Below are 7206 nucleotides of genomic sequence, written 5' to 3' on the forward strand. Positions count from 1 at the left end.
AAGAATATAAGTCACTCTATGATGGGTTCATGAAAATTATTCTCCGTGGATGGATATCAGAGCTGTGAAAAATGGGTGCTTGGAATCCAGCAGGAACTTAAAGGTATACAAACAAGATGTTCTGCATGAGGAATAAAGCCTCCCACGGTGGAGAGATTTTCATAGGATGGAGATAGATACCAATAAGAATTATATTAAGGATTTTGGAAACATATGTATTGGTGTGGAAGGAATCATGAATATTAGGAATTGAACTTTTGCGCTGGACATAGGTAGCCCTACGGAATATTTAACACACCCTCCTTCAACTCACTTTGAGAAAGTTTGAGAAACCTAGCTAATCTACAAGCACCAAACCCACTGAAGAGAGGAATTTTCCTAACGAAAGGGAAAATAGAAACATCACATGTCCTTGAGGAGACAGGTGACCAAAAGCCCATTGGTATACTATGTGTTCTGTGTCTCTCAAAGTCTCTCGAGGTTAGGTGATAGGCTGATAGTCAGGGAGGGAGACTCCAGAGCAGGTTCCCCAAGGTAGTCAGTCAGCAAGCCTCTGCAGCCCTCGCCGCCAGCCAGCTCTTCTGCAGTTAGGGTCATTCCACTGATGGGGCCTTCCCCACTCTCCTCTTCTGGCACCTGGGTAAGGATATTATACTTGACAGCTTTCTCGAAATTTTTCCAATAATTTTTTTTCTGCTTTCTTGAAAATCTAAGCTTTATATGATTACCCTAGTTTGGACTTTGAGTATATGAGTTTTTTAAAAAAGATAATTTGTAGTGGTTTAATTCTGAATATAAAAGTAAGACATATTTCATACAGAAAAATTTTTTAAAGACACATTTACCTTTTTAAATGTTAAAATAATCATTAAAATAAAACTCTCCCATAATCTTACTACCCTGATACACTTTTAATATTCTGGTTCATGCCTTCCATGTGTTTTTCTATTAAGATTTTTACTTTTTTTTTTTTTTGCCTTTTGAGTGTTTTTATTTAAATCGAAATATAACTGACATATAACATTGTATTAGTTTTAGGTACACAGCATAACGATTTGATATTTGTATATATTATAAAATGACCACCATGAGTCTAGTCACTATCCTTCACCATACAGTTATAATTATTTTTGCCTTTCATAATTTTTTAAATAACTTTGTTTATTTAAATTAGTTTCAGGTATATAGTACATTGGTTAGACATCTATAATGTTCAGAAAACAATCCCCCCAATTGCTCTCTCCCTCCCCTGGCCCTCCACTTAGCCATCATTCCCTATACTGTGCTCCCTATCCCCATGACCAACTATCAACTACTAATTTATACTTCTTTAACCCTTCATCTCTCCAAGCCCCTCCTCTCTGTCCATCACCAAATTGCCCACTATATAGTGAGTTTGTTTTTGATTAGTTTGTTCTTTTTGTTCCTTAGATACTGCAAATAAGTGCAATCATACAGTATTTATCTTTCTCTGTCTTGATTATTCACTCAGGGTAATAACCTCTAGGTCCATCCATGTCATTGAAAATGGTAAGACTTCATTTTTTTTTAATGGCTGAGTAATAGTCCATTGTATATATGAACCATAATTTCTTTATCCAATCATCTGTTGATAGGCATTTAGGTTGTTTCCATATCTTGGCTATTGTAAATTGTGATTCCATGAATATTGGGCTACATAGATCTTTACTAATTATTGTTTTGGTTTGAATAAATACCCAGAAGTACAATTGCTGGGTCAAGAGGTATATCTTGAATGTTTTCCCATGACATATAATATTCATTATAAACATCATTTGTAATTGATGCTTAAAGCTCCATTTTATAATCATACCATAGATTGTTTAAGAATCCCCTAGTATTGTTACCAATTTTTTGCTATTTTAAAATGCTACAGTGAACATCTTTGATGACCTAGCTATAAGTGAAAGAAGTCTTCATGTTCCTTTTTCTTCATCTGCTAAATGACAGATAAAAAATGCTTCCTCTCCCGGTAGACCCCTTTGTCCACATTTCCATTTTTTCACAAACACAGTCCTTGTGATCATCCCATACTGACACATTTTTCTGCTTTTTGGAGCAATTTGTCCTTGAAAATGATTAACTTACACTTCTGAATTAAAGGTAAATAATGAAATTATTCCCCCAGTCATGGAGAAAATTCATTTCTAAAATTTGACCCAGTATTCCTAGCTATATCCAGTTAGGGTGACCTACATCTTACCCAGGGCCTAATGTCGTTCCAGGGACAATTTAAAGAAGGCAGGATGCCATTCTCTAAAAGGTTATCCTTATTCTAGAGCCACTAGACCACCTAGAACCTTCTAGAACAAAAGGCTCTGAAACTCGTCATGAAGATTAATAATATGCACAGCAGAAACAAAGACCCCCTAAACTTTCCTGTGATTGACAACAAAAGCCAAGGAACAAATTAACCAGTGTCTTCAAGCATATAAAAGATGACTGTATAACATCTAGTTATTACTATGTATATGGGAGTGTTTAATTAAATAAAATTCAGCTGAAAAGAAACAGTGTAATTATCTGGTCTAACTCCTTTATTTTGCAGAGAAGGAAGCTGAAGCCCAGAAAGGTTAGCTGATTTATACAAATCCACAAAACAATAATTAAGTGTATTTGATTTTATTACTTGACTAACCATATTTGGTTTTCATTCTTTAGAGTAAAAAGAAAACACACTACCCTTTTTTAAAAAATATATGTCACTCTAAAGAAGCAAATAATTTCATTAGAGTCCTTTCACATTCGCTCTTGAAATTCAGTGGCATTCACATAAACAAAGAAGTAGAAAAGATCAATATGAAATAAGAAATCTTAAAGCCATCAATGCACAGAGTACTAAGACTCTACTGCATTTCTCATAATAAAAATAGCTAGCATTTATGTACCAAGCATTTTACATGCCTGATCTCATTAAATACTCACACAACCTGTAAGGAATGTGCTATTTTTATCCCCATTTAACAGATGAGAAAACTGACCCTGAAAGAGAGTTAAGAAGTCTCAGGAAGGGGTGGAGTCAGCATTAGAATCTAGGTCTTTCTAACTTCAACTGCTATGCCCTAATCACATCTCCATACTGCCTCCCTACTGCCACACTTCTTCAGTATTGTAAATTCTGGATAGAGAATCTACATTACCTTTCTATTGCAAGGTATCTAACATGATTTCTTATTAGAGTCTGTGTGATTAGAATGTGAAAAGGAATAAATGTTTGGTGGATTGGTCAAAATGGATCATTGAATATATGTTTGATATATTTATGTGGATTAAGTGTGCTCCATAGCATGACTGCCACCAGAACCTTATTTTAGAAATTAGCATAGAATTCTTCCATGATGCACAATTTTTATGTAATAACATATACCAGTATAAACTACAAAGTGCCATTGAAGAGTCTTCAAGAATTATAGTTGTCAAGTCAGTCAATAACGAGACGCCCTTTTTCTATTTCTAACTAATATAGGACAAGCCTACTAGGATATCGTCTCTGATCCACATTCCAACTAGAAACTTTCATTTTGGTTTTTAATATTCTCTAAAGCTGTACCATACAGAGGTTCATGCTCGCATGGTGATTGTGGAAAAATAATGAAGCCTGAGATTCTCTCTTCAAACTGTGTGGTATTATCCCAGCGGTTGGTAGTGAAAACTTATTCAAATAATAGACAAAGATGAAGTTAAGAAAGTCATTTATATTATCACAAACCAGCAGTACCAAAGCCCCATAAATTACTCTATGCCTAAAAGTAATGAAAAAGCAAGAAGTAACTGCCATGGTGATTGACTAATCCCACTGAGTAAACAAATATTACAAAAAGATATATTTGCAGGAACAATCTAGGAGACTTTATGAAGGTTTACATGAAAAATATGATGAAAAGTAGCTTTAAATGATTACCTAAAAGCCTTTTGACTACTTACAGAGGCAGGCCTATGGCTCCAAGCGATAAAAGCAGTAGCTAACATTCCCTGGAGGCTTCTGCTAGTAGGTATTGAGCTAAGTATTATGCATTCATCATCTCACTTAATCTCCACAACAACCCTAGGAGGTTGGTACTATAATATCTCCATTTTATAGGTAAGAAAAAGAAGGTTAAAAAGGTCAAGAAATTTATTCACAATCACATAGTAAGTAGCAAAGCAGGGATTTGAATTCGATTTAGTCTGATTCCAAAAAGTGAACTCTAAACATAATGGGAGAGGTAGACATGATCATAATCAACCAATAGCTGGAATCTGCAGTCGATAGTGCAGTGGTTAGGAATAAGGTTTTTAAAGAGAAATGTATCTTCTTAATAGGTACATCTGACCTTGAGCACCAACTTTATAAAAATTCATCAAGAATTCTTTATGTGACTTGCAATGTCTTCAGTCTCTCATTGCTTCCTGGCTGATACTATACTCGTGCAGACCCTGTCAAGAGAACGAAGCAACATTTGTGCAGTTTTGACATCATCCTAGAGGAAGGAATGACGACAGGACTAGAAATTTGTGTAGTGTCAGCAAGAAGCCATCATGCAACCAGGCAATGCAGATCTGAGCTTTAAGACAGTTCCATGACAACAGGTTCATTCATTTGGTAATCTGAAAAAAGGCAGAGGGGGAGTGGCAGATACAGAAAACATCAATCACCATCCCTGAAGACTGAAAGAGATAATTATCAAGCAGATTTTGGCTAAACCATTATGACAGTGTAAACTTTGGGTCTTAGGACCCAAAGATATTGTTATCAGGAAAGTCTACTGTGACATTCTCAAATCTTATTACTCTGAAAAGCTAATGTCTCGTGGAGTCATGTTCTTTTGGTCTCATAAAGACCACCTGCCTGCCTTGTTGCTGACATTACACAAATATATGAAGGGCCCTGTATCAGGCTGAATTGTTAATTTTTTGAAACCACTGAGACACTGGGATATTTTCTAGAAATAGGAATGTTAATTAAATATGACTGGGGTTGGGAGGGCAAGGTAAGGAATGTATTTCACTCCACATCTTGTATTGAACCCTACTCAACCCTCTTCTATTCCCTACTGTGCAATCAGTGGAATAGTAAGGCGTCAACCTCTGACCTCTTCAGGAAGTACAATCTTGTCTTGGCCTTGGGAAAACAGTCATGCCTGGTTTTTCTCCCTTCAGAAAAATTTTAAGGGCCCTCATCCCCTTATATGTTTTTAGCACAGAAACTTCAGGAAATAGAACTGTTAACTTCAACATTGCTTTAAATGCTCTCTCATGTTACTGGGCCCCCATGGGAACTTTCTCATCCTCCCCACTGCTGTACCTCCCTACTCCCTACCCCTCCCCACCAGTTCCCACACTCACTGAATAAGGAAAGTCAATCTGAATACATCTGTCCACATCTCCAGAATGCCACAGAGGAAGAACAGCTGTTGACCTCTGCTCTGAACACATGATCCTATTTGTCCCAAAAGGATCTTGGGTGAACTCCAGCTAATATACACAATTTCTACTTCCTATGGGGAATGTAAAACCAGGAGAGTATATTCCCCACACTTGCTTTCATATAAAAATAACCTGCTTTTCAAGTGCTGTATCCTATTACTGCTAATAATCGTATTAATAATTATTATAATAATTATAGCTAAAATTTATTAAGCATTTGCTCTGTGCCAGATATAGTACAAAGCTGAAAGCATGCCAAGTTTTTAAGCCTTAAATTTTTCTTTAAGTTCTGGAACATGTAGTGCTTTTTTTCTTTCTAAATCATGTACTTCCATATCTTAACACCCACCACTCACACACACATACATGCATACATGCTCAAAAAATATTTATTAACCTATGCATACAGGTGATAAAACTAAAGAAAGATTTTGTGTTTTCCTTAATAAATATTGGAGGATGGGAAAGGAACTTGAGTTGGGGGGACAAGGAGCTGCACCAGATGTTACAAGAAGCCCAACGGTAACGGTAAGGAGCAAGAATAAGGATGCCGTATCCTGAAGCAATCTGGTCTTTGTCTAATAATCCATCCAGAAATAGCCATTAACACCACAGTGCATGCGACATCTTTTATACACGGTCTAGAGGGAAATTCCAGACTAAACTTGTTCTCACAGCATTTAGCTCCCTTTGTATTATAGGCTACTCATATTTGGAATGACTAAAGCATAACTAACTCATCGTTTTCTACACTGAGGGGCCAGAATAGTCACTGAAACACAGGGAAACCTCATCTACATCAGGAATCTAATCTACCCCGATTTCTCATGTTGTTCATTGTGTAAAATTTGCCAAGCTTTGCTCTGCCAAATTGTCATAGGACTCTTCTAGAAAAATTGAAATTGTTCAGCAGACTTCTAAGCAGAACAAGAATAGGAAAGGCTATAGTCATCTTGAAAATGTATCCATTTATTCAATAAACCTGCATTCAGTGCCCACCATAGAGAAGCCTTGTTCTATACCCTGAGGATCCAGGGGGTTAAGGCAGTCCACTTGTCCCCAGAGAACTCAAATCTTGAAGAAACATTGAGGAAGAAATTTCTAACACCTGGAGAGGTTTTCAGGGCAAGATGCTTTGATTTGGAGGATAAGCAAAATTATCCAGACCAGAAATGGGGAAGAAAGGAACTTTCTTTCTGAGCAAAGTATATACTATTTATTAACCTATGCATATAAAAGTGCTTAGGTTGCTAAGAGAACTATAAGGAGCTCAATGCGACTGGAGCAGAAAGAACTCTGAGCAAAGTCAAGGAAAGCGACAGGCAGTCATGAGTAGTCAGGCCATGGTAAGAAGTTTACTCTGTACTGAGAACAATGAAGAACTCTCGTAATATGGGTCAGTGCACAGGTCTGGGCTATTGTTACAGATTTAAGAAGCATCAGCATGTTAGATCCAGGCTTTCAAAAAGGTTTAATCTCTTACATCAACTCCTATTGATTGATATCAGCTGCCTGAATCACTGAGCCCTCATACCGGTTCAATGGGAGCATGGGAAGGGCAAAGGGGAGGATAGGCATGGCCCTCTGTGGCTCCCTGATCAGGATTATAAAAAAAGCCATGAACACAGATCAGATTACAGGCTGCTTTTCCCCACCTGTCCCTTAAATCTTGGCATTTTTCCACAATTGGGGCTTGAGGAGGCCAACAGATTACTCCCTTCTACTTGCTAATTCAGTTCTAAATCTAATAAGAGAGACTAAGAAAGACAAAGGAGTCAT

Source organism: Rousettus aegyptiacus, unplaced genomic scaffold (assembly GCF_014176215.1).
Source record: "Rousettus aegyptiacus isolate mRouAeg1 unplaced genomic scaffold, mRouAeg1.p scaffold_m13_p_2, whole genome shotgun sequence".
Classification (NCBI taxonomy): Eukaryota; Metazoa; Chordata; class Mammalia; order Chiroptera; family Pteropodidae; genus Rousettus; species Rousettus aegyptiacus.